Raw genomic sequence first — 27,525 nt, forward strand, 5'->3', positions numbered from 1 at the left:
CCTGCCCTGCAAAAGAGAGGGAAATGTGTCAGTGAGTGTTGTATAATCTATGCGGGAGATGTGATTATCATGGTTGAGTAGTTGTCAGTGTGTGCAGGCTATGAAATTTGAATGTGAGGCTTGCAACAGTGCTAAGTGTGTCAGGGTGAAGTGAAGCACATTAATGGAGATGTTGGTAGATGAGTGATGGGTGTGGGGCGAGCGATTTGTAAATCTCGCAAAGCAGTTGGTAGAATATGGCACTTGAAAATGCATTCACTGACCTTGACCACTTATGTGAGATCATTAAACGTCCTCCTGCACTGCTTCCATTTACTTGGGACTATGTTCCTGGCATTGAACACTTTGCAATCTCTTGGCACTGCCTTCTGAGCACATGTGTAGAGGACTTAGGCCCCCTTGAGGACAGAGGTCATTTCTCCTCCATTCCACCTCTTCCACCAAGAGCTCCAGTGCAATATCTGAAAACTTTGGTGCCTGCTGTGTTATCCCATGATCAACCATTGTTGGTCGTTGCATAGCAAAATATTCCCAATGATTTCAGCACCACCAGAAGCCAGCCACAATGCACTTTCCTTTTAAAAGGTGCAAGCTAGCTTTAATTAATGCTGGCAAGTAACAATATTGAGGTCCCTGTTGATGCATGCAGTCAATGAACATTGTGGTTAGTACTGGCTACACACAGCAATCATTATGATGATTAGGCACTATGAAGCTGGGCATGTTGCCTGCATTACATTGAACATGCACTATATAATCACGCCTCGTTATCCCTGTGCCCATATTCAGGAGTTATCCGTATAGCCCCCTTGAACTTTATCAGCTTCAAATACTTATTGCAATTTTGTAATCTGCCTTCACTCAGGTGTCAAATGAACATCTCACTATGTAAGCATTTCATACTTTTTTGTCATGTTCTTAATATTATTGACAAGGATAATCATTAAACAAATGACTGTACAACATGCCCTGGTACCTTGCTTTTCATTGACAGCACCAGAAGGTGTACTAAACCATCTACCCCGCCACCCCCGCACCCGTTCACTCTGCAACACTAGAATATTTATATGTTATTAAAACAAAATCCAAAGAGTCAGGTTTCATTTCTAGCCAATATTAACAATGATCTTGATGCGGTTATTAATGATTCAAAATATATAACTTCAAACTTACAATTGACAATATTAACGGACAAATGCTTCACATGTTTGATATTCTTCTACAGTTTAAACATGCGTTTACTTTATTCGATTGCATATATACTTTTCTACACATACAGACATAATTTATAAAAGTGTTTGCATACATTTTATGAAAGCGTGCAAATATATTGATATTTTATGAAAGTGTATATTGGCATAAATCTTACGATCGTGCACATTCACACATACATTTAATGAAAGGGTACGCCTACGAGTATATTTTATGAAAGTGTAATTTGTGCATATCTTGTGAAAATGTAAAATCACTGCAATCAATACATTTTACAAAGCCAGTGAACATTTTGATTACCCAGGGCTCATGGGAAGATTGCGTTGATATATCTCGGTTCTGTTTTTCAACGAATTAGGGCCTTTGCTGAAATAATGCACAAAGAAATGACATACGAATTTGTTAGGTGTTCATCCAAAATCACCAATGGCAACTTCTAGAAGTAAGCTATAGCTTTGACGCTGAACTATTGCAAGTGTGCTGCAAACAAAATACAAACCTAAAAGTAAGCCCTTTCCTATTAGCACGACACTGCTCAAAATCCTTAAAAAATTTCTCACAAGTCAGTATGTTCCATCCAGGATTGCAGGTCAATTGAAATCCTTACAAGATAATGAGCAAATGCGCCTCCGCCCCCAGTCACATAGTCACAACCCGTTGTTTCTTTATTTGCTTAATTTGTCTGTGCTGATGGCATGCTGCAGCTTCTACAGTGTTAAAGAATTAATTCAACTTGTTTTTCCTGTACCATAATTACAAATAAAAACCTGTCATGTTGCATTGGTCAATTATATACCTCCTCCAGAGCAGAATTATTAGACATCAATCCGAAGGGAGCTCAGTCTTAAAGGGACAGCACCGTCTGCAGTGGGGTGTGGAAAATCCTTGTTGCAAACAAATCGGTGCTTAAATCTATCCAGCATGGCAGAACATTGCAAACTTAGAATTTGAGGAGCTCCAAACTGTGTGATCACCATACAGTTGAAGCAAAAGTCACTGCGCAACTTAAGGGTTTATATGATAGAATGTTTGTGAACTTTGTTGCTGTTTGGTGTGAAAATGAATGGTGTGAGATGAATCAAGTGTCATAGAGAAGTCCCCATCACAAGTGTTTAAAGGCATTTTGGTCAATTTGCTATACCTTCGCAACAAAGAAAATGTTTCTTTCCCTCGTGCTTTTCCCATGTAGCCCACCCTTTGTTAGCCTTTTCAGAAGTAAGCATTACCAACTCCCTCAACCTCTCAGCATGTTTATCCTTTCGAGTTATCAACAGTCACAGATTGCAACTCTTTCGAGTACAATCACAGTTCTTGGTTTCCAGGAGTGGGACATGAACCCACAACCCTCTGATTCAAAGGCGAGGGTGCTATGAACTGAGCCACAGCTGACACCTTGTTTATCCAGTAAACAGCTGAAACACATGGAATAAGGAAGTCTCAGGTTCAATCCTTGTTTGTCCTATAATCTCATCCCAGGATAGGCACCTCAGAGTGGGGGTGGCGGGGGGCGGGGTGGGGGGGGGATAGTAGAGGAAAATCAGCAAGAGTTCCCACTCTCAGTCACTAGCAAACAGCCCATACTGGAATCCAGTTGGTAAATGTCAGGTGAGAATAGAATCCTCTTCACTTGTGAGTCCCTTTATAGTCAAGCTCTACTTGTCCCACCCCCCCTTAAACCAGCTTATATTTCACCTCTCTTCTATTTTTACTTAGTTCTGTTGAAGGGTCATTCGGACTCGAAACGTTAACTGTGTTCCTCTCCGCAGATGCTGCCAGACCGCAGTTTTTTGCTTTTAACTTATTGCCACGGTTCAGGCACAAGGGAAATAGACACTTGCATTTTACCAGAGACTAGTAGACACTGAGCACCCAACCTTCTGCAAAAACTTTCTGCAAGAGAAGAAATTGGGGAAAGAATTGATCTGTCAGAAAAAAATAGGGTCACAAAAGCTTGTCGTTGGTTTGCAGTATGCTTTGGTGTTAGGTAGCCTCATTGTTACCAGTCCAAGGACCAAGTCATTGCTATAATTTGTCATTTTTTTCAATTTCTCTGGTCGGTTAGTAGACTTTTATGTTATCAGGTAAATTTGGTTCAAGGTAACAGATTAAGACCTCGATGTGTGGACACCAGGGTAGGTGGGAGAGGTAAGGACAGAGTAAAATGTTGCAAGGTGCTCCACAGGCATATTATCAGAAAAATTTGACACGCAGCCTATGAAGGAGACATTAGGTTGACCAAAGAGGGTGATTTTAAGGACCATCAAAGGAAGAGAGAGATATAAAGAGGTAGAGAGTTTTAAGGAGGGAATTCCAGATCCTAAGTGTTTAACAACTGAAGGGAAGCTGCCAAACAAGGAGAAGATGAAGAAGCATTGAATGCAGGAAAGAATGAATACATGAAAGAGAGTGTAGGAGAAGGAGAGACTGACATATTAATATCATGTTAATATAAACTATTTGTGTGCTTTCTACTCATAACTTACTCACATGGCAAAATTGAAGCATATGAGTCAGTGTGTCATTTCTGCAACTCGGTGATGTACCAGGTTTACGCAAACCAGCGGAAGTATCAGTTTGGATCCAGCACTAAATTTATTCCAGATTTAATATGGAGTGAAACATAAACACCAACCCAAAAGATTTCCTTTGCCATGTTTGTTTCTTGCCTGTGCCATTTATCTTGCAGTGAGCTTTTCTCATGACTAAACACGTCTTCAAACAATATCTGGGATTTTCGAATCTGGCTGCCAGCATGAACAGGGTTCCCAATGCACCTCTGGCAGAGGAGCAGGAACAACTCCCAGGGAATTCTCATTGTGAAAAGCTACTGCTTTCCAGTCACTTGAACATCTCAGCTGCCCTTCTGTGACGTGCAGGCACATGTTAACAATGCAAGCTCCACAAGCGCATCAAAACTTAGAAGATGCTAGGACAAATTATAAGAGAATATCTTATTGGTGACCCTGAATTATAACAGTTTTCTCACAAGCTTTAAAAATGATGAAGGACAAATTTGGCATTGTTGCCTGGCTTTTTTGGCCAGAAAATGAACAATATGGGTGAATTTCAGGTCTCCACTTCCCATGCCCGATCTCTCACGGAGGTGTGCCAGCTGCCAAATTAGAAGCTGTTGACTTTTATAGGCCCTCCCACCTGAGGTATGCACTGGGCACCTTGGGTATGCAAATCGGGATCCTGTGCCAGTTGTAAGAGCCCGATTAAAACAAGTGGGCAGAGATTTTCCCGGGCATGCTACGCTCCGTTCGTCTGGATTTTGAACAGCTTTAAAGAGACAACCTGAGGCTGTTCAATCAAAGGCCAGAGAGCTTTTTAACAATTACATGTCCGTGGAGCCAGGAGGAGCAAAAAAAAAAATACCGTGGACCGCTGCTGACTTGGGATGGATCCCCACCCGTTACTTGCCCTCTTTGCTTTGCTTCCCCTATGCCCCCACGTCTGATCCCAATCCCAACACCAAAATGCAGGCCGGAAGTGGGTAGAATTGGTCAGGTTTCAAAAGGTGAGCTGCATCAGGAGGCCCGAATGGTATCCGCAGCATTGTCTAGTTAATTTAAACAAGGTATGAGGGCTAATTTGAACCCCAAGCCACCACGCAGCATGCAAATCAATCCCTTTACTGGCTTGTTCTCCATTTTAGGCACGAGCCCAATTTCTCAACCCGCATAATTCACAACCACTACACTTGTGAGTTTAGCTGGTCTTTCACGACGAGCTAAAGAAAGTGTGAGGTCGCAGTGTAATTCGCTTTTCCTATTGAGCATGTAGCCTCTGGGAGAACGTTAATCACATCCTTAAATAAATTGTAAAGCCTTGCACTGCTACTGAGCACTAACCATTACTTCACATGTCCTGCGGGTAGTGAAAGTACCAATTAAATCCTTAAATTATTTTTGTAAATAAACTTATTACAAAATTGTTAAGTGTTTGTGGGAGCTGAGATGATTTTCAAGAGATCCGTTTGTAAATTTGAAATCACGTGAAGTATTAAACCATTCATTAGTGCATCAAGATAATTCCTGGCGGTTAGACATTTTACAACATGGTCTGTTGGGTTGTTGCATTAATGAAAGGGTTAATTGAGTTTGAGGCACAGAAAGCATATTCTCACCTATACCTGTCTTCCCACATTATAATTAACATGTAGTATGGGGAAGAAAAGGTTCTAAAAACGAAAAAGAAAATTATAGCATGGAAAGTCTAACAGTTAAGGAGGAATTTTAACTTGGGCCTTAAACTCCAGGTGGTTCATTCTTCTGCCAGCCTGTGGTGATTTTCACACTGATACCTCCTTGGAGGGGGGAGGGGGGGGTGGGGGGCGGAGGTTGAGGGGTCAGCTTAATTCATGAATATATGTTAATCAGGGTCTTATGATGTGCATAGGTATGCATTTTATTGGCCTATATCTGCTGTGGACACTTTGCTCACTCAATCCTGGCTAGCAAGAAGTGAAAGCCTTTATGGTAAATGTAAAATATGGGACCAGGAGGAACAGAAATTTTAGGCCTCATGATACCTTCTCAAACCTGTGCCACCCTCCCCTCTCCACAATGATGTAGATAAGTGCCGAAACACAGCCAGATGTTCCTGGGCTTCCTTTACAGGTGGGCAGCTCGTCTCATCTACCTCAATGAGGCCTGTCTGGATCAGGCATCTGTCTGCAGTGCATAGGCAGCAGGCCACCCTCCCATGAGTTAAAATTCCCTGCCACTCTTTAGTTTCATAGTCATCCAGTGGTTATTTTAACCACCGCAAATAAAATTGTAATGCAGGGAAAACCGCACTGAAAATTCCAGTTAGGTAACACTTTATTCCAATGACACCAAACATGGTAAGCACATAAATAATTTTTTAAAAAGTTATCGGAAGGACATATTCCTTACAGTGGCTGACTGTCGCTTGGCGACTCCGGAGAATCCAGAAAAAGACAGTTGAGAGCCGACTAACCATCTGCCGCGTTTGTGGCACCAACCCGCCTCTCCCGTGAGCCCTCCAAAAAAAAACCACCGCTTCCTTAACCTGAAGCAACTCTGGGTGCAGAAGAATCCAACGACCCCCTGTGCCCTCCAGCGCCACTGTCACCTTCCGGCGGAGCTTCACTGGAGCCGGCCAACAGCCATCACGGCAACCATGTGTGGGCCCAGCATCCAGGCCGGCTTCACCTGCGAAGAAACGCCACGCAGAAGTCGGGGAGGCAATGCGGGCCCTTCGCCCGCTACTGAACGATAGTACATTGAACTTTCCAACAATCGCCCAGGAGTTGCTGTGGGTGTTCCACTGAGTGAGGGAAATAAACTTGCAGGGCAACGGGAGTAGAGCAGGGGAATGGGGTGAATGGATTGCTCGACAGAGAGCTGGCATGGACTCGATGGGCTGAATAGCCTCCTCCTGTGCTGTAATGCCTCTATAGGAGGAATTTTACGCCGGCGGGATTTTACAGTCCCGCCAAAGTCAATGAACTTTTGAACTCCCACACGTCAAGCCAGCCAATAAAGCAGGGAAATCCACAATCCCGTATTGAACTACCAGCTTCTCAAGGGGCACTTAGGGGTGAGCAATAAATGCTGGCCCATAGCCATCCCTGCTGCAATCCCGGATTTATCTTCACTCCCCCGGCTACTTCCCAACCGTTAAGGTGGCTGGCTGCTGGGCAGGGAACCGGTTGAAAAAATTTACCACAGGTCCTGCCATTAAGTCCAGCAGGACCTGCGGGAAACTCATACATCTGGGATTCCCATCTGGATTTCCTCGCTTTACATTCTTCACACCTCAGAGTTATTAGCAGACTTGTGATAATCCAGAATATTACCCTTTGAATAGCGACTGCCTGTTGGCTGTTGTCACGTTACGGGATTTTTTGATTTTCTGTAGAAAGGATTTCGCCTCTGCGCTTTGGAGAATAGTAAGTGCATAAAGGTTAAAAAGGAAGCACTGAGGTGATGAGTCATAGGGCGGAATTTTACAGCCGCATCCTGGTGGGGGTGGGGCTGTAAAATACAGTACGTCATTCGAAAGTTAATTGACTTCAGAGGGACTATAAAATCCCGCAGACGTAAAATTCCACCCATAGAAACATTACAGCACAGAAGGAGGCTCTGCAGGCCGTCGAACCCATGCCAGCTCTCTGTAGAGCAATCCATTCTTCCCATTCCCCTGCTCTATCCCCGTAGCCCTGCAGGTTTATTTCCCTCTTGTGTCCACCCAATTTCCGTTTGAATTCATTGATCATCTTCACTTCCACCACTCTCGTCGGCAGTGAATTCCAGGTTAATACACCAATGGAAGTTGATTTGCCCAGAGATTATAGAATAGGCAATTCATTATGTTGTCCCCATAATCGGTGAGCACTTTGTACCTGGGGATCTCTCCCCTTTTAATGTAATGTGGGGGCCAAAATGACATGGTCCTTGTGCTCACATGAATGGGCACATGCGAAGTGCACTTGGCCCATTTCTCCCACATACTCTGGTGCAAACTAATCCCTTGGCTGAGGTGACTTTAAAAAGAGGTGGGGTCGGAGTGAGGAAATTCGAGACATGTGCTTCAGTGAAACAGTCCAACAGTCACTCTCTGGTTTCACCAATTAATTAGTTGGTGACTGGAGCCTGAGGAACTGTGCCCCAGGAAAAGGCAAAGTGAGGAGAGTAAATGAAAGCTTGCAGAGAATATAGTCCAAAAGCGTGGTCATACTTGGTAAAGAAGGCTTCTTTAGAAAGAGTTATAAATTAACCTCTGCTCTGAAGAAATAGTTATAGGGCTTCACAGAAATGGCCCTCAAGCCATAACATCAAATTTTGATTGTCGTGATTCAGTTAAAGCCAAGTGGCCGGATTTCAAATGAAGTAAATGAAAGAATGGAGATATGATTAACTCCTTTTCAAATATTCTTTCAAAACTTCAGAACTGACCTCAGTGCTCAGCTACTGAGGAGAACTATGAATCCTAAAGACCTTCATGGATACCAAACTTGACATGATTTTCTTTTATACTCCATCAATGAGATCTTTATTTTTTAATGCTGAGAGTTACACAACAGATTAAAACAGCTGCACAGATATTATGTTTTATGAACCTTTGAAATGTAGAGCAGTATAAAGAAGCATTGATGCTTAGACTTTTCAAAATTCTTTTTTTTAGAGTAACAGAGTAATTCCTCTGTTTTCTGGTTGCTGCAGGCTAGGCTTTGAATGCTGCTGTTCCTTTGATGCCTCCAAAATTTGACAAATATTTTTCTTCTGTGAGTTTGTGAGAGGATCACTGTCATGATTGGGAAAGGGATGAGGTTTATGTCCATGCACCTCTGGTATATAGAACTCAAGACCTACAACTTGTGGGAGTCATTAGAGAGCAGCGTATGAGAGATTCAAACTGTCACTCAGAAGAGGGAGGTTAAAGGAAAGTCCTTTAAGGAACCCAGGAACTGACCTCTTGTTAATACAGCAGCCAACTGGGAACTTTTGTAGAACATATATTTGCTAATAGAGGGCTGGTATAAGCAGGCTAGTCAGATTTCAAATGAAGGATGAACAAACTAGAGATATGACTTACTTTTTATCTGACATCTTTTTTTAAACATAGACAGAACAGAACCTAAGGGATCACATACTGAGGGGATCTTTGACTACTGAAAGACTTTTGATACCTTCCAAATTTGACATTTGACATTGTTTCATGTTACATCATGTAACAGATCTCTAAACTTAAGAGTGAGTATTACAAAGAAGAATAAAATACATGCTTATTTGGCATCAGGTACCAGAACAAGACATTTGCCTCCTGTGTAAGATATTCAAGGTGCCTAATGCCCATTTTAGGTTGGCATCAGAAGTCATTGGCTGTCAATTGGGCGGCTGCTGCATTTCCCAGGTGGATTCGGCATAGAAGATAGCGCCCAGACATTGGTTCTTCCAACTCCCATTTTTTTAACTGAGAAACTGAGTGAAAATGACTTTTCCACCTCTGATTTTGCAGAATATCACTGATTTCATCAAAAACAAACTTTTAATATCAGTACGCAGAATTATGTAGAAATGTTTAGGGGGAAAAAAAGGTTTCAAATGTTGATCACCATAAATTGGTATTAACATTATTACATTCTGGTAACTATTTAAAGTTACCAGGACTAGGGGATTAAGGATAGTTAATGTTCAAAGAGTTGAAGGTTAATGGAAGAATCTGGTTACATTTGGATTTCTGTCAGGATCATTAGAAACCTTTGAAATCATTCTAATTATTATTGCAGTTTTGAAAATGTTAAATATCAACAATTCTTACTTTGAACAGTAATTAGGAAGCTGTATCTAACTCTCACAACATGTCATAGCTAATTTTTTTGACCTTTATTCTCAGATATTTATTATTCAGAATTATTCAGATGCACAGGAAGGGTTTGTTTTGCAATAGCCACCTATAGGCAGTCTATCTCTTCTTTTAGAATCATGTTGTCTCGCATAGAAACCTTATTTGTATTTTTAAGTGAGTTTTTTAAGGTGAAAATGTCATTGCAGAATATTTCTCATTTTCCCATCAACATCAACCATAACTGAGCATTGAACTGCTTATATGTTTCATCTAAATGGACAAAAATTGCCAAATTGGCAAGAAAAATTGAGTGATTTGGTTTTTGTTGCATGTAAAAGCCTAGATTGAGAGAATTTGGAAGGAACAAAGATACCTTTAGTTGGGCATCGTGTATTTGTAGCAACCGAGGTACAAATTCTAGAGTGATCCACATTTGAACTTGTCATAGTTAATTTACAGGACTAATGGCAATGCATCATGTTTTGACCCTACTACATCGATTGCAGTTACTCTTCAGGCATTTCAGGAGTCCTCCTTAAATTGGGACTTCACTTCACACTTGATTTCAAAAGTTACTTTTCAAGTGTGTCTTCCAACTCTCACTCCCTTTCGTATAAAGAGGAAGGGACCTTGTAGCACTGGGCCTATTATGGGATGTTTTACATTATTGACAAACAGTGCTGGAGAATGTGAAAACAGAAATCAATTTGAATCTTTATTGTCATCAAGCATGTATGCACATGCTCAACATAGGTTCTTGCCAAGTTCAGATTGGAGCTCAAAAACAAACCTTAGGCCCCTAATTGGCATATCCAAGGTGCCCAATGTGTGTCCTATGTGGGTTTCCTGGACACTTGGAAGAGTTACTGGATGTCAGTTCGGCAGCTGATGTAGTTTTATGGGGATCGGGCATGGAAGATTGCATCCAGAATCTGGTTCCACCAACTCCCATTTCTCACCCGTAGGCGTGATGGTGACCAAATTCTCCTCCCTTGATTTTACAGAATGGTATTGACTCCAGCCAATATAACAGGCCGGATTTTCACCATGGAGTCAGGAAGTTTGAGTCAGGAAATCTCCTGACCCATACCCATGGAAACAACCCGCGCACATACAATTTTTGATCTGGGGGTCGGGGGAGGAGCAGGGGCATGATGGAGTTGGGCCTGCTGCCACTAGAGGCAGTGCGGAGATGGTTGTGGAGGCGGGCAACTCCATGAAAATCCAAGTTTTCAATAGCAGTAATTTTTAAAATAGGATTACATATTAATTACACTATGGGAACAAGCTAAGAATTCCACGTTGGTGTTTAATCCCTACAGATGAATTGGTCCTAATCCCACTCTGTTCCCTTGAGTCCCATTTCCTTCAGCCACTTTTCTAACCTATTCTTAAATATTGGCATGGCCCCTGCTCCGCTATTTAATTCAAGTCATGCATTGCCTCAAAACCCTCAGCGTAAAAACAGGTTTCTCCCGCTCTCTGTCCCAAGGGGGTAAGATTCAGTTTCAGTATAAAATGGCAGGCAACGGATTGACTATCCATTATACACCCCATCTGATTATAATGGACGACCAATCCATGAATCTCCAAAAATAAGCGATTGCTTTTATTACACACGTTTGTGTTTATTTTTGATATTTTCATAATAAGTGACCTTCACTTAGTATCTAATTGTTTTGCATCAAAAACCCAAGATACAACTAATAACAAAATAAACATTATCACATTCATTTAAGTATTTGCTTGCTATTTTCACTATTATTTGCTTTTTTTTAAATGGGTTGATATAATCATTTAAATATCAGACAGAAGAATTCACATGAACACATTTGCTACCATTAGCGCATAAATATACGTCCCTGTGTTAATGGATGCTGGAAAATGAATATACTGATTACACAGGAGTAGATGAAATAAAACAGATAACCACAACAAAAGCAAAATACGATGGATGCTGGAAATGTGAAATAAAAACAAAAACTGCGGGAAATACTCAGCAGGTCAGGTGCCATCTGCGGAGAGGAACAGAGTTAACGTTTCAGGTTGAGGTGACCTTTCATCAGGGCTCTGAGCGTACCTGAAATGCAACTGCTTCTTCGTAGCGCTGGATCGTCAGGGGAAGACAGCTCATGCCCCCTTTTAACTGCACCAGCCGCCATATTCTGGTAAAAGAGTTTAAATGACCCAAAGCTTCTTTGAAAAGCTACAGAGAGAAGGTAAGTGCGTAAGGTGGGTGAGGGGGTAGGGTGGTGAGAGGGTAAGGGGTAGAGGAGAGGGTGGGTGATGTAATTGAGCAAGGGGGTAGGGTGGCAGGTGAGTAGGGTGGCAGAGTGACTGTTGGATAGGGTGGCAGGTGGGTAGGGTGATAAGGTGGTAGGTAGGGTGGGTGGCAGGTGGGTGAGGTGTTAGGTGGTAGGGTGGCAGGGTGGTAGGCGGGGAGGGTTGCAGGTGGGTGGGGTGGGTGGCAGGTGGGTGAGGTGGTAGTGTGGCAGGTGGGTAGGGCTGTGTAGTAACTGAAGGTATAGCCTCTGCTGCTGTCTATCAGGGGTCACACGATGTTCTGGGAGGCTCTGACCAATGAGCCCCTAAACATGGGCAATCCTGGAGTGGGGTGGGGGGGGGCTTCCTGACGAGAGTCCTGATCGAGCACATAGCAGCTGAAAAGCTCCCTGTAATAAAGTTTATCTGTTTCTTGTTGAAACCTGTCCGCTCCATCGAGTCATCACAGGTTGCAGGTGGGTAGGCTGGTGAGGTGGGTAGGTGGCTGAGTTGGGTGAGGTGAGTAAGGTGGCAGCTGGGCAAGTGGGTCAGGTAGTCATGTTGGGTGGGGAGGGGTTGCCAGGTCGTGGGCTAGTCAGGTCAGGTCGCAGGGGTGGGGGGGAATGGGTGTGCTCGTGGCTATTCAGGTTGGTTTAGGGGCTGGTCAGGTCAGTTTGGGGCTGGTCAGGTCAGGTCAGGGGCTGGTCAGGTCTGGTCAGGGTGAATCAGCTGTGGGGAGGTCAGTGGGAAGTCGGGTGGTGGGGTCCGGTCAAGCCAGGTCAAGGGGGGAATTGGTTGGTGGGGGATAGTCGGGTTAAGTCAGAGGCTAGTCATTTTGGGTCAGCAGTGAGGCAGGAGGGGTCGAGGGGATCTGGTGGTGGGATCGGATTGGGTCAGGTGGGGTATCTGGTGGTGGGGGCTAGTCAGGTTGGATCAGAATGGGTCATGGGGTAATGGCGGGTCAGGGGGATAGCCGGAGGGTCAAGGGGGAAGTCAGGGGGTCAGTGTGAGTGATTGGGGGGGGTCAGTTGTATTGTTATCCACGGGTTAGATTAGGTTTTAATCTGTGTAACATTTCCTCGATAACTATCCAGGTAAGTAAGTTGGAACTGTCCGAAGTCTCCGACTCTAAGTCAGAGTTGGAGACTTTTTCAGAGATTCCCGGAGAGTAGGAGAATTGCCCATCGGAAGTTCAGAACCTCCCTGGCATTTCCCACGGAGTCCTCGTATTGGGACTTCCAAAGTGCTCTGTGGCACATCTTCTGGGCTATGTCTGACCTCCAATTATCCAGAGACTGAAAAACCCGAGCCTTTAGCTCTGTCTCCCTCTCGAAATGCTGCTCGACCTGCTGAGTATTGTCAGCGGTTTTTGTTTTTATGACATGATAATTAGCCCAGTCCATGCAGAGTATCCTCATTGGACATTGTTTTCCTGTCATAGCGAATGTAACAGTGTCTGAGGAGGAGAAAGCAGCACCCAGGAAGGGGTGAAGGAAAGCAAGAAGCTGAGAAGAGGGCAAAAAAAAGAGTTACTTAATCTACATCTACCAGGTGATGCAGCAGGTTTGCCCTGACACCGGCATCTCCGCCAAGACCATAAACCCCCATGAACTCTTTTGTGAGCAATTTTCCCGAGTGTGTTGTGACTGAAGCTTCCCTCCTGGCGTGCTACAACAAGCTCTCGAACATCAGCTCCAGGGAGATCCAGGTTACCTTGTGCCTGCTGCTGCTCCCAGGGCAAATAGCCAAATCAGGGCATTGGAAAGGGCAATGGCCTTGATCAAGTGCATCAGCTCTGAGTAAAACTCCCCAATGTACTGAAAAATGCCCGCAAAGATTGGCCATTTGTGTTGCTGGCACACAACATTACAATTGCCAGGAATGACAAGGGATTTAAGTTAAAGATGTAAGACTTGTAACGAATAACGGCTGGCTTTTTTCATTTGCCATGGATATGTCTGAAAGCCACTAGAGTGACACAAAGCTACTTAGACTGTACAGTGAAGGTGGTTAAAAAAAAAGTTGGCAATATATTAACTCAACAACAAAAAGCAAAACTCAAAATAAAGCAGCAGGTATCTCAGTATAAAGATGGTTGCAAGTTTTCTGATCTGTGAAACATTCTCGGAATTAATGAAAAACAGAAAATGCTGATAATACCCAGTATCTGTGGAGAGAGACATAGCGTTAATGTTTCTGTTTAATGACCTTCCATCAGAACTGGAAAAAGTTAGAGATGTAACAGTTTTTAGGCAGATATAGAGACATAGAAATGAGGAGGGCAAGAATCAAATGGTTAAGATGATTGTTTAAGTCACTCTTGGGGATTACAACTCTGACACTTCCAGCCAGCTGTTATACTCCTTAAATATAAGCTCTAGTTTTTGAAATTCAGAATGAAAGTATAAGATTCCTTTGGAGAAACACATTTCAGGACTTCTGAATCTATCAAAAAACCTTCCGGATTTAAAGCACACCTTTCAGTAGTCAGTTCATCTGTGTTTGTGGCAGGAAAACTGAAGAACTACTGAGCTGATATTTGAAAACTAAATTAAAAAGAATATATTTATTAACTCGACTTTATAATATTCAACATTTTGAAGCGCCAAAATGTGAAAGAATAACTATTGACTGTTTTATTCTCATTTATATTTCAGTTCCTTTTACAGCTGAAAAATGAAAAGAAAATACAGATGGCACCTTGAAGGTATCAAAAGATAGGAAACACAGAATCGGTAAGCAAAACCTAGGGAATGCAGCTGTCCTTCTTAAAAAAAAGGATGGTAAAAAGAAGAACTAATATCTCTGCTTTAAATTTTTAACCATGTGTTTTAGCAGCTCTCTTTCTTTCAGCTTTCCATCTCTAAAACTCTTTTTCATAAATGTTAAGGAGGTAAGTCTGGCTTGTTTGTGAGAAGTGGGAAACATGAATCTTAGTTTCCAAAGCTCTCCACCACATTCCTATCTTTTCTGGGTCTGTTGTAGACAATTGGTAAGAGATCGATGGCCATGTTTAGTTCAACAGCTCCACTATTGCAGAGTGGCAAAAGGCAAATTAGATAGACCCTGATACTTTCCTGTCCAGCATTTTCTAAAAGCCCCATGCTCACTGCACATTGTGATAATGGACACCAGGCCAATTCTTGCAACTGATCTCCGTGACTTTACAGACTAACTTGCACCTGATCCTTAGTGAAAGAAAAGCTGAGAAGCAGTTTGACAGATCTTTCATTTCCCCCTTTTTTACACCCTTTCCCCTATTCTTCCTCACTGATGTTCTGGAACTGAGGCCAATTACATCAGCCCAACATGTTCAAAGATCCAAGGTCTCAGTTCGTTTGTACAGCCCAGTGTTGCAGTTTGCCAGTGACTTTGCCTCAACATCCATGATCCCATGTAAGTAACTTCCAAGTATCCCAGCACATATATCGATCTCACACACGTGCAGCTGGCTTAATACTGCCACTGCTGCTTTGAACCTGGCCCACAATATGCAAACAGCAAAATCAGACACTTATGGCCTTTCACCCATTTGAGGAACGAATTCCACGGGAAACTGCTCTGAAATGTAGATCGATATTTGAAAAGTCTTTGCTGAGCTATTGCAGTTAAGGTTCCTATTGACACCTATCTAGAATCATTAGCTGAGATTTTGCTTATTTGTCAACTTTTTCTTAGATGTCTTTCTTCTCTCCTCTCCTGAATACATTCCAGTCTTTGCTGAGACTTGGTTCTTTGGACCTTGGTCACTCATTGGTGTTACAATTATGAGCTTTATAAGATAGTTATATTTTGAGACTGCGGCTTTAAATTTAGGGTGAATGAAGGGGGTCATTGACCTATTCTATAGTCTATGTGTCAGTAAGCCTGGGTGGTTCAAAGATCAAAGGAAGGTTTAGGTTATTTTGCTGGGAAGAGAGTGTTTGGAGATAATGGCAGCAGTTTTTGAGAATAAAATGAACAAACCCTGAGTCTCCCACAGACCCAGAAAGGCATTGTAGGCATCAGGTTGTAAACAGTTATGCTGTAAGTTATCCATTTACTTCTAATGACTAGTGGGGTACCGCAGGGGTCAGGGATGGGACCCCAGTTATTCACAATATATATTAATGATTTAGATGAGGGAACTAAATGTAATATCTCCAAATTTGCAGATGACACAAAGCTGGGTGGGAGGGTGAGCTGTGAGGAGGATGCAGAGATGCTTCAGTGTGATTTGGACAAGCTGAGTGAGTGGGCAAATGCAAGGCAGATGCAGTATAATGTGGATAAATGTGAGGTTATCCACTTTGGTAGCAAAAACAGGAAGGCAGATTATTATCTGAATGGCTATAAATTGAGAAAGGGGAATGTGGAACGAGACCTGGGTGTCCTTGTACACCAATGACTGAAGGTAAGCATGCAGGTGCAGCAGGCAGTAAAGAAGGCAAATGGTATGTTGGCCTTCATAGCCAGAGGATTCGAGTACAGGAACAGGGATGTCTTGCTGCAATTGTATAGGGCCTTGGTGAGACCGCGCCTGGAATATTGTGTGCAGTTTTGGTCTCCTTATCTGAGGAAGGATGTACTTGCTATAGAGGGGGTGCAGCAAAGGTTTACCCTACTGATCCCTGGGATGGCGGGACTGACATATGAGGAGAGATTGAGTTGGTTAGGATTATATTCACTGGAGTTCAGAAGAGTGAGGGGGGATCTCATAGAAACCTATAAAATTCTAACAGGACTAGACAGGGTAGATGCAGGAAGGATGTTCCCGATGGTGGGGGAGTCTAGAACCAGGGGTCACAGTCTGAGGATATGGGATAGACCATTTAGGACTGAAATGAGGAGAAATTTCTTTACCGAGAGAGTGGTGAGCCTGTGGAATTTGTTACCACAGACAGTAGTTGAGACCAAAACATTATATGTTTTCAAGAAGGAGTTAGATATAGCTCTTGGGGCAAAAGGGATCAAAAGGTATGGGGAGAAAGCCGGAGCAGGCTATTGAGTTGGATGATCAGCCATGATCATAATGAATGGCAGAGCAGGCTCGAAGGGCCGAATGGCCTACTCCTGCTCCAAGTTTCTATGTTTCTAAGATGAAAGGAAGCTGGGATAAAAATGAGCTAATTAGCATTTCTACCTAGATGCAAGGTTATTGTGTTTCACATTGCAATGAGGAAGAGGGCAGAAGAACCCATTTTGAGATCAGGTTACAGGTTTCCCTACAAATCCCTACAAATTAGTGAATATAACAGATAGATAGGAGTATTCTAAGTGGTAAGCAGAGAGATAAAGCTGCTTGACTTTGTGAGCTACCACAGCCGGATGCAGGAGGGGGACGATATCTAGTCGAAGAGACGCATCCTGCAGCCTTCTATGGATTCCAGGAGATTAATTCTAGCATAGCCAAGGGCAAAAAGAATCATCAGAACAGGCTTTAGTGGTGGTGGATTTAAGGAACTATCTGAAAACTGAGGAAAGCATCTGTAGATGGTCAATCGAAGTTATTACTTGGAGAAGCGGGGATATGGGAACCCATTGAAATCTGGGAGTAACTGTGCACTGTTTGCTAAAAGGACTGTAATTCCTTGGAGAGTGAAGTGGGTGGTAAGTATACAGGAGGCGTGTTACTTTCTGTAGTCAAAGTATAAGTTGCCTGCAAAAAGAAAATAGTGTTCACTCATGAGTGGTTTTAGTTATTTCTTACATTAAAAGTTTTAAAACATGAAATCTTACCATTTCATTCTTTCAGCTAATAACTGGAAGTTTGCATTTCTTTTTGAACATTATCAGTCTCTACAGAGATTGTAACACTGGTACTTCATCCAAGTGGCCATTCTTCACTGTGATACTTAACGTGAGGAGGCTTTTGGCTAAGGCGGTCATCAAAGCTGAGTTCATTTTACCCTCACCCAACATCCACCCACAGATAAGAACTTCTGGTGAGAATCATCAGAGAATGGGAATCCAGACTGACTTTATCCTCTTTAATTGAGGGGCATTGATGTCATTTATACTCCCACTACTGTTTCCTGCCTGAGATCGGACAGAGCAGGAATCAAAGCTAGAACATATATTCTCTGTGATTATGACCATGTTTTATTATCCTTCCTAATCCCCTTGACCTGTCTACAGACATGGTCAATCAGACCATCCTCCTCCAATAATTCTCCTCCATTGTCCTGTTTGGTGTGACTGTTCTCCTTTGGTTCCACTCTCACCTATTGATCATAGCAAAAGAATCCAACAATAGCTTCTCTTCCCAACCCTGTACGGTGATCTCCAAAGTCTTCCAAGGATCTATCCTTGTCCCCGCCCTCTTCCTCATCTACATTCTTCCCCTTGGTGACACACTGCTCAGATATGGAATCATCATCCAAGTGAACACTGATGAAATCTAGCTCAGCCTCTCAACTACCTCCACCCCTCTTCACTGTCTCTATTCTGTCAGACTACTTGTCGAGCACTCATTTAAGTGAGTTACAATTTTCTGCAACTCACCTTCAGGAAAATCATAGTGCATTTGGGCCTGGACTTTGTGATACAAATTATGCTGAGGCAAACAGTGTTTACTGCTATTAAGAAGTAAACTGAACAGCAGCTCCCGGGGACTACACAGGTTCAAGTTGCCCTGCTCATCCAAAATCTCTAACAGTACCTCTCCAAGAGTCTTAGCATTCAAGTACATGAAGGGTTTGAAGTTGCAGTATGAACCCCCTAGATTGAAGAATTCTGCTTTGGACACCATGAAGTATACTTCGTAGTCTTGAGTATATTAACAGCAAGTCTTTTTAACAACTCAGAACTATATATCTATATATAGTAGCGGGTACAGGTATGGAGCTGACTCCATCCTAGGTCTTTACACATCTCTGTCCATCTCTAAACCGACCCAGGCACTGGGTCATGTGCCTTATTACCACACTATGTGGGCGATACTGTACTCACACCCATATTAACCCTGTACATACCGGACCCTACTACTACATAGATAACCACTAAACATGCCAGAAAATGTTTAGTTTTGTTCATTCAAATGTAAGTGAATAGTTAATAGTGTGAAAAGTCTTAATTACTGACAAACAACCTCCCTGGCTCTGAAAATTTACTTTTAGACCTCTGGAACCTCATTCCTCCGGATTCTAATTATTGTTGATGATTTTTAACAATTAATAATGCAAATTTTTTTTTTGCTTTTTATTTCTGTCATTTTTAATCTTTCACTCTCTCGCTTAATCCTGCTTTTCTTTCCCTTTCTTTATTTTGCTTTATGTATATGATTTTACTTTGAATTAAATATTCTGACGCTTCTTGGTTGAGGCCCTGGCTGGAATTTCCTGGCCCCGTTGGTGCATGGTGGGCTGGGGGGGAGAGGGGGGGGGGGGGGGGGTGATGGGTGCAATGTGGCGAAAAGCCCAAAAATCTGTTTCTCACCGTGGTGAAGCCAGTTTGCAATCGCCCGCTCCACGCATCAATGGCAGGCCGCGTTTGCCACTGCCCCACATCGGGAACCTAATTTCAATAATTTAGTATCTCATTACAAGCACTGCTCACCGGAATCAATCCCCAAACTGGGTCATCCGGGCCACGCCAATGTCTTTCACAACTGTATGTAAGCGGCATGTACCTGGTCAGCTGCACTTCGCCCAGGACTTTGAAGTTTGTTTGCCCACTTTGCATCGGGCAGCACTCGGCCATTATCAGCGCCAGGCTTCGCAGGCAGCACCACGTCCCTTTTAGAAGGCTCACGGGCAGGTCTCTGCCTACCAGACCAGCCATAAGGCAGGGGCTGCTTTTCAATGGCTGTAGGGCTGGGGCTTGCTTGGGGAAGGGGGAGAAGTGGCCTCAGGCAGGGGAAGAGGCTGCAGGGCAAGGGCTGTACTGGGGAACGGGTGTATCCCAGGGTGTGTGTGGGGGCACATGTTGATCTGTGAAAGTGGCCTCAAGATGGTGAGGGCTGTGGAGATAGTCTCCAGAGCAGATGAGGCCAGATAGAGATGTGAGGGTGTGTGTCAGAGAGTGAGTGGTGATGTCCCTTGAGCTGGCAGTGAATGAGATGCCAGTGAATGTGTGATGGCCTTGTGAGTGGGTGAGTTGAGAGTGATGAGATGGTTGCCTTACCCTGGCGGCACGGATGAGACCATTCATCGGTTCCTGCACTGGATGGCTGACGTCTTGTGTGCAGCATTAACACTGACAACCTCTGCCACTACCTCCTGTGGCCAGAGCGAAGGTAGAGGACATTGCAACCAGCCTCCACAGCATCCAGAAGGCATCCCAGGGATGTGTCATTGAATTGAGGGGCTCCACTCTTGGGGCCATGTCTTCAGCGGAGCAGCCCTGGGCTGCAAGCATTGAGAAGTGTGTACACGGCTGCAGCTTAAGTATGACGCCCTGCATATGGAAGCGGTGAGGTGTGGTGACAGTGTGGTGGACAAATTGGAAGCCACCCAACAGTGAGGCAGCGCGTTTCCTGTGGCTGCATAATTAATGAGGTGAAATTGGGACGATATGGTATGAAAACCAGCCATTGTGGCCGGCAGGTAAAACAGCTTTTTTCCCACCTGCTACTGCACTTTGTGCAAATCTGGGACGATTCTACACCCTGTGTCCACAAATTTCGATACCGTAGTGTTGTTGGTTTCAAAACTATGGGAGCCAGGTGATAAACAAATGGTCAGGCATCCTGCTATCCATTGTCTTCTGGCCATGTTTTGAAGGGCACTAGTGGACGAATGCAGAATGCACAGATTGTGGTGTCAGTCAGCGTTTAACACTGATATGACACACGACCTGCCATTTTGGACCTCGAGGGCCCTGATAATGCCCTCTTTTAAAACACGTGGAGCTAAACATGCCTCCAGCGGAATGTAAGATGCCACCACTACCAGCCCAATTGCTGTGTTCAAAGGCACCACCATTCAATTTTCAGGTGAGTTGCTTTCAGCTGAGCTGCTTTTGACTAGTTTTTCCCTGTTGTAGAGTGAGTGAAAGTATTGTGCTGTAGGAGGAGTTGACAGAAGTTCTGTGAGTTGGAAGGGAGTGGCGTTGAGCCTTGGGAAGAGTTGTGTGCTTCTGAAAGGCTTCTTAGTACACCACTCGCTCCCAGTCATGCGGGCTATATTTACAGTCCCCCTTGGGCTGTAACATCACGGGTAGATGGATCCGAGGCACTAGAGAAGCAAGTTGCTCACTGAGGGAGGAGGAGCAGGAGGGATCCCAGCAGGAAGCTTTGCTCACCTAGGGCCTTCAGGGAGCACTTCTCTTCCCTCCGCCTCAACCAGGAGCAGTCTGTGGTGGCTATGCTTCATCAGGGACGTAGCCACAGAATTGCGCCACCTCTTGGAACTGGACATGTAGGCACAGGGCAGAGCAAGCACAGCGCTGTCAATTGTTGTCAAGGGGACTGTGGCCCTTGATTTTTATGCCAGGTAATCCTTCCAGATTGGAACAGGTGGCATTACAAATGTGTTGCAGTTCGCCGTTCATTGCTGCATCCTGGAGATCACAGAGGCTTTCTTCACCAGGAGACGGGACTTCATTGTCTTCTCTCTAAATGGAGAGAAGCTGAAGGAGCATATTCATGGCTACGCCAGTATAATGGGCTTCCCATTGGTGCAGGGAACCATCGACTGCACACACATGACTCTGCGGGTGCCGTATATCAATGGGGTGACATTCCACAGTGTAAAAAAGGCCCCCAGTCCCTGAACATACTGTTGGTGTGTGACCATGTCCAGGCCACCATGTTGGTGAATTCCAGCTATCCTGGAAGCTGTCATGATCCTTGCATCCTGTGCCAGTCATCCATTCCTGCATGGTGAAGCAGATGGGTGGTTGCTTGATAAAAAACATGGCTATTGACTCCCCTCCACCACCTTACCACAGAAGGGCAATGTTCCTACAAAGATAACCATGTTGCAACTTGGAATGTCATGCAGCAAACCATCTGTGTCCTGAAGCAATGGTTCCGCTGCCTACATTGAAAGTGAGAAGCCTTCCGGTCCTCACCAAAATGCGCCTCTCCTTTTGTGGTGGACTGCTGTGTCCTCCACAACCTGGTCATCGTGAGCAGGCAGTCCATGCCACTGGGGCTTTGGCAACCTCCGAAAGAGTAGGAGGAGGAGGAGAAAGGGAAGAGACATCCGAAATTTATCGCTCTGAATGGGCTGTCTGTGAATGTCAACTTGGGTTCTGGCTCCCTTGAAAACATCGCCAGATGCTCCGCATTTCCCTACCATTCTATCCCTATGTTATAGACCATCACTTCACCCTCTTGGCCTGAATCCTAAAATAAACAAACGTTCCTTGCCAACTTCATCCAACAACACTTCCAAAAGTCCATACAATACTCAACTATTCACCCTTGGATTTCTCTTTGTGCCTGTATTAAAACTACCTTTGCCAGGTCTAGTGCTCCAACACAGTGTTACCCCAGTAGCTGCAGCATGGTTCATGGAAAGCTGCTGAATTTCAATGGAGGAGACCATAAACCTGTGACTTGTATATTATTATATTAATTGGGTGTTTGATTCAGGTGCTAGACATTGAATGAGGACTCACCACTGCTCATGTGTATATAGGAGTACATTGAAACTGTGGTTAGTGGATTGGATGTTTGTCTCTGTAAATAAAAGTTTGTAAATGCATAAAGACAAGGCTTCAGTTTCATCCTTCACAAATTGGCCTTGTTGGACTTCCTCGAGTAGATCCCTGCACCCTCTCAGCTTGGGTAGCAGCAGCCCATTCTGGTCGGCAGAATGAATGCTATCTTCTTGGGACAAGACAGCAGGTTCATGTTCCACAGAGTCACTGCCACTCCCCTAGGGCGGCACCTCAGGAATCATGGTAATCTGCGATAGCACAGTTTGCTCGATGCTAAGAGAGCCTCAAAGACTGGAGCACTAGTATCTGCAGCAATGGTGGCAGCAGTCTAATCCCTCATGGCAACAAGCTGCACTTGCATGGCAACAGGTAGGGGTTCTCATGACCCCCATCTAAGCTTCCACTCAGACAATGGCTGGATTCTGCTTGTGCTGCGATGGAAGCTGACATCATAACTGGGTCAGCAAGCGCTGTCACGGACACAACTTTCATGCTGAAACGGATGGGCTCCAAACTCTGGTGAAGCTGTGTTAAGTTGGAGCTGGACTCCTCCATGCACCTTGAAAATGATGAGAAGCTCTCTGGCAGGCCTACCAATGCACCCAACATTTCTTTGTGCCTGCCTGGATCCTGTATGCTATCCCATTAAAGCCCTCATCTGGGCTCTCTGCAATAGAATCTGTCTCCAACCTCGCCTCCAGGAAACATGCTATCCTTCCCCCCCTGCTCTGACTGCAGCCCAGACATGCCTGATGATAACTTACCACATGCAGATCCTCCCTCTGTACTATCTTCCATGGTAAGTGCTGTGCCAGTATCTGAGCTGGTGGCTGCGAATGTCAGGTCAAGTGAGGGTGATTCTTCCTCAGGCTTTCGCTGTCCTTCTGGGCCTACACGCTGAGGGAAGGAAGGAATATGGTGGTGTGGAAGGAAAACAAGAAGTTCCTGCTAATGCTATCAGCAGCTTGTGCATCATACAGAAGCATATCGCCATCTGGACGATTTCAGCAATGCCGGTAGCCAAAGCCTCAGTGTTGGCCGCACCAATAATGCTGAGTACTACCTTTTCAAGAGGATGAGGACATTACATTGGGCCTGATCCCCTGCTTGTTTGTTGCCTTCTGTTCCATGCCACCTTGTTTTGCAAGAAAGAGGTAAGTGTGTCAGTGAGCATGTTGCGATATGTGTTTGAGTAATGTCCCTGTACAAGCTAAACAGCTGTAGGTATGTGGAAGTTGCAAGGTGTGGGCGTGAGGCTTGCAGCAGTGATAGGTGTGAGAGTGAGGTGGAGCATATAAATGTGAGACATGAGTCCCAGTTGCTAGAGATTGCTGTTGGGTCAGTGTCAGGGTGTGATGCATTGAGCAGTGTGTGAAGTTGGTGGTGCATGAGATGGCATTTGAAGGTGTATTCACTAACTTTGACCAATCGTGTGAGGTCATTGAACTTTTTCCAGCACTGTATCCAGGTCCTCATTTCTAGATACCTGACATCAACTTGCTTGGCTCTCTATCCCCACTGCCTTTGCAAAATGTCTAGAGGGCCTCCTGAACCCTTGTAAAAAGGTAACCCTTCTCCTCCTTTCAACCTCCTGCACTAAGGCCTACATCTGAGAACCTGGGAAAGCTGCTCTATAGCTTTGGTTTCTTTCTGCTCAGAAAATCTTTCCCATCCACTTCCAGCACCTGCTGCAACCAGAATGCATCTCCCCTTTAAGAGCTCAAGCAATGCAGGCTAACTTTAATTGATGCTAGCCTCACACAAGCCTGCACCCCCTGCCATTCAGCAATGCACTTAGCACCGGGCAGCACACTACCATCATGGAGTTGAGCAGGCAGCTCACAGTTTGCATCACTCCCACTGCGTACAAGGTAACCGTGCACCTGCTAACGGACCTTAGAAAATCTTCCTCCCCACCCCCTCCGTATGTCTCAATAAGAATTCTTTAATCTGATTGGTTAAGGAGACACACTGTTGCTTGCCCTGTTCACACAGATTCTGGATTCACTATAGAGGGTGCCACCTTGTTTTGCATTTCTAATTACTGCAAGTATCAATGCAAAAACCCACAGAAAACCCGTGGGAAAGTGTCAGTGTAAGGAACTGTTTGTACCATTTGCTCACCTCTGACTGTAAAATCTAGGCCTTAGTCTTTGGCCCTGCCACTAATTCCGTACTCTTATCACTGACTCCAATTCCCTCTCTGGTCACTTTCTCCGGATGAACCAGACTGTTTAAAGCCTCAATGTCCTGTTGAAGTCCAATCCATGTTTCTGGCTCCATATGGTGTTGATGGCAAAAATCACCAACTTCCTCCTCCACAACATGATCCACCTTCACTCCAACCTCAGGCCTTCTGCTATTGAAGCTCTCATCCATGTCCCCAGACACAACTACTCCAAGACTCTCCTGGCTGGCGTCCCATCATGAACACGAGCTCATCCACAATTCTGCTACAATTCCTGCATCAAGTCCCGTGCACTGCTCAACTCTGTCCATGCATCCATGAGGGTCATCAGCAGCAGCAGAATTGTATTCAACCACAACCTGTAACCTCACAACTGAGCATATCCTTCACTCCACCATTACCATCAAGCCAAGAAATCAATCCTGGTTCAATGAGGAGAGCAGGAAAGCATGCCAGGAGCAGCACCAGGCATACCTAAAAAAATGAACTGCCAATCAAGATTTCATCATTCCACATAGTATATAGTGGTGTTTCACTCCTGAGTCACCCTGTGCAAGTAATGTGACAGAGTTAACTGAACGGAATTACCCTGAGGCAGACTTCAAATAAAATTTCATTCCTTCTCGTACAGAATCTATATCAGTGGCAGTCTTTTAGAATGATACAGGAATTCCCTCAGGCAATCAGTGATTGCACTTAACAGGAACAAATTTACAGCACATGGCCACATGTGCTCTATACATTAGCAGAGGTCTTCATATTTATTTTATCATTTCTCACTCCAAACCTGCACAGATGTGCCACACCGATTCATCCGTCTGTTATTTACTTCAGCCAGTTGGTGCCATGAAAGTAACCCTCAAAATTCACTGCATCCTCTCCTACTTGAATATATTTTTTAACTAGGACCTCCAACAGTGCAACTCCTTGCATTGCTTAGTCATGTCAGTTTGTATCTATATCCTTCTAAGTCATGGTTAAACTTATCATAGTGCCCTGGATTTTTAAATATTCTATCTCTATAAATTCTCCTCTCATTTTCTTTCTTATTCATTCATGGGATGTGGGCATTGCTGGCTAGGCCCAGCATTCATTGCCCATCCCTAGTTGCCCTTGAGAAGGTGGTGGCGAGCTGCCTTCTTGAACCGCTGCAGTCCATGTGGTGTAAGTACACCCACAGTGCTGTTAGTAAGGTTGTTCCAGGAATTTGACCGAGTGACAGTGTAGGAATGACGACATATTTCCAAGTTAGGATGGTGAGCGGCTTGGAGGGGAACTTGCAGGTGATGGTGTTCCCATTATTCTGCTTCCCTTGTCCTTCTAGGTGATAGTGGTCATGGGTTTGAAAGATGCTGTCGAAGGAGGCTTGGTGAGTTCCTGCAGTGCATCTTGTAGATGGTACACACTGCTGCCACTGTGCATCGGTGGTGGAGGAAGTGAATGTTTGTGGAGGTGAATTTCTGTGAAAGTGTCCCTGTGGCCTTGGTGGAAGAGCCACGTTAAAGCCCAGAAAAAAATGACAAATGACATTTATGCCATTTTTTCCACAGATTTTCCATTCAAGTTCCAGCAAACAAGTGGGAAAGCTCCTGCAGAAATTCCCCACCCAAATTTTTCTAACCTTTCCTCATAACTCAGACTCCTGGCCAATATGGATAGGTTTCATGGGCCTGCTTTGTACCATCTCAAGATTGGTTGGTCCTCTTGCATCTCAGTGACAAGACGACATTGCAACACTCAAGATGTAGCCTGGCTAGAGTGCTAATCAGTTCAGGAAAAAAGACAGTTGCCTTCATGTAGTTCCGTTCATGACTTCAGGATGCCCCAAGGCATTTTTGCAACCGATGAAATACTTTTGAAATGTAGTTTCTGTTGTAGTAGAGGAAACACGGCAGTCAATTTGCACACAACAAGGCCCTACAAACAATAATGTGATAGTGAATAAATCTGCTTTGGAGATGTTAGTTGAGAGATAAATATTGGCTAACTCACCAGGGGAAGTACTCTGCCAATCTTCAAGGTAATACCATGGGATCTTCATGTCCACAATGCTTCAGGCTGTTCATTTTGTCACATATAAATGTATAAGGACTCTCTGGTCCTTTCAGCCTGTCCTACAAAATTGTGTTAAGAATCACAGGATATACACTCCACACCACCAGAAACCATGTGATCTCTGGGGAAAGATAAGAAACCAGAGCAAAATCAAGGTTAATTTGGAGATGAAATGAGCAATGACTCCATAACACCACATAACCACCCCCCTGCCCCTTTCATCGCCCATTAATCTAGGAGACCACTCTGCTTTTGCAGTACTTCCTTTGTCAGAAGCGACCTTTGCCCCAGCCAGAAACAGTTCCGACACTCGTGTGTAAGAACTCAGTGCATCAGCGTCCATCCTACATGCTGGCAGCCTGTTCCAGGGGCCTACTACTCTACATGAAGGAAAACAGCTCCTAATATTTAATCTCAATTTGGCCCGATACAATTTATAATTGTAGCCCCTGGTCCTCTCTAATCTATTAAATTGGAACCAAATGTTAACTGGAGCACAATCTATTCCTTAGGTGCTAGAATCTTCAACATCTTACAAACCTCAATCAGATGACCCTCGAGTCTGCTCTTCTCTAAAGTGCAGAGTCTCAACTCTTTGACTACGATGCTTTAAACTGGGAATTAATCTAATGGCCCATTTCTAAATCCTCAATAACACCCACCACGTGAGGAAACCAAAACCGGACACTGTATTCCTAACCAAGGAATGTATAAGGATAACATTTTCTGCGTTGTCTTATTGTCAATTGTCCAATGAATGGACCCCAATACCCTAGGAAATGTACTTGGATATCTTTATTAATTGCTGTTGTGTAATGACTGAACATGCTAAATGAGCTTATTATAAACCCTGCACCTTCTCCCTCAGCTAATTCAGCACCATCCTTTGGTAAGAGTGTCTT

This window comes from Cetorhinus maximus, chromosome 18 (genome assembly GCF_964194155.1).
Source record: "Cetorhinus maximus chromosome 18, sCetMax3.hap1.1, whole genome shotgun sequence".
In the NCBI taxonomy this organism is placed as follows: Eukaryota; Metazoa; Chordata; class Chondrichthyes; order Lamniformes; family Cetorhinidae; genus Cetorhinus; species Cetorhinus maximus.